The following is a 1,447-nucleotide window of genomic DNA, read 5'->3' as shown; positions in this document are numbered from 1 at the left end:
TGGCTACGATTACGATACGGCGCGGCTTAAACTGGCTATTTAAAACACGTTTGAAACCTCTGTTTAGAAAGGCTAGTTTTGAGCACGATGGTTTTGTCCCTCGTCGCAAAAGCTATAAATTTGCCAAAAGCGTAAATGTGAAGTCATCAAATATGGTGTGATAATTTTAGAACTGTCTCTGTACTGCATAGAGTAACTCTATGCTGTACTAAACGACTAAACTTCCGCCATACAATTGGCGCGAACGCCACTGGCGCCACCAACGCCTTTGTTCTTTGAACGCTTGCGCGGTCGCGTGGTGTTCGTGAACGGTTTTCGCGCGTTGTCGTCAGTTGCGTTGCGCTAACGGTTTCCTGTTCACTTTCCGTCATGCCAAAGAAGCCGAGGGTTAAGAAGACCAGTGGCGGTCGGCCCGAAGATGCCGCTACAGCGGCGGCAACGCAAAGACCGCAGAAGACGCGGCCCGCCAAGACCGCCGCTCCAGCACCACCGGCGAAGGGCGGGAAACAACAGCCTGCTTCAACTTCAGCAACCTCCAGCCAGCTGGAGCACGCCAGCCCCATCCGTTCGCCGCAGAATTATAGAGTTCCTCGCGACGCCTCGCCGTCTGCCACCAAAAAAGCAAAGTGGGCGGCTGCGAACAGAACACAAGTTGTGGCCCCGGAAAGACCTGACCCTTCCCCGCCAAAGAATGGCGAGGCACGACCTGCCGCGGACGTTTTTCGGGGCGGAATTAGGCAAGCACCTACGCCTAAACGGCGAGCTGCGGCCCACGGCAGCCCTGACCGATCACAGCCAAACAATGGCGAGGTGTCGCCTGGCGTACCCCACGGGTCTGCGGACTCTTCCCCTGGGCCTGCTCGTGAAAAGCAACCTGCGCCGCTCAAGTCCCGTGGCCGTCCGAAGGCGAAGCGCGCTGCCGAGCTGGCAGGTGCCCGCGCCAAAGCCGGCGCCTCTGACGCAACCACACAGGAGGTCGAGCAGGCGGCGAAGCCTGCCAGGGCTGCAAAGCGAACTCGTGCAGCTACTGCCGTGGTCACCGTTCCGTCATCGCCGCAACCCAGTGCAGAAGAACCGCCCGCCAAGCGCCCTGCTGCTGCCAAGTCGTCTAGTGGCGAGGTGTCGCCTGGCGTACCCCACGGGTCCGCGGACTCTTCCCCTGCGCCTGCTCGCGAAAAGCAACCTGAGCCGCCCAAGTCCCGTGGCCGTCCGAAGGCGAAGCGCGCTGCCGAGCTGGTAGGTGCACGTGCTAAAGCCGGCGCCTCTGACGCAACCACACAGGAGGTCGAGCAGCAGGCGAAGCCTGCTGGGGCTGCAAAGCGAAGCCGGGCAGCAACTGCGGAAATCACCGTTGTTCCGTCATCGCCGCAACCCAGTGCAGAAGAACCGCCCGCCAAGCGCGCTGCTGCTGCCAAGTCCTCTAAGGTTTCAGAGAAGGCTAGGGCCG

Source organism: Amblyomma americanum, chromosome 11, assembly GCF_052857255.1.
Source record: "Amblyomma americanum isolate KBUSLIRL-KWMA chromosome 11, ASM5285725v1, whole genome shotgun sequence".
Lineage (NCBI taxonomy): Eukaryota > Metazoa > Arthropoda > Arachnida > Ixodida > Ixodidae > Amblyomma > Amblyomma americanum.
Note: the sequence above shows the minus strand (reverse complement) of the source record.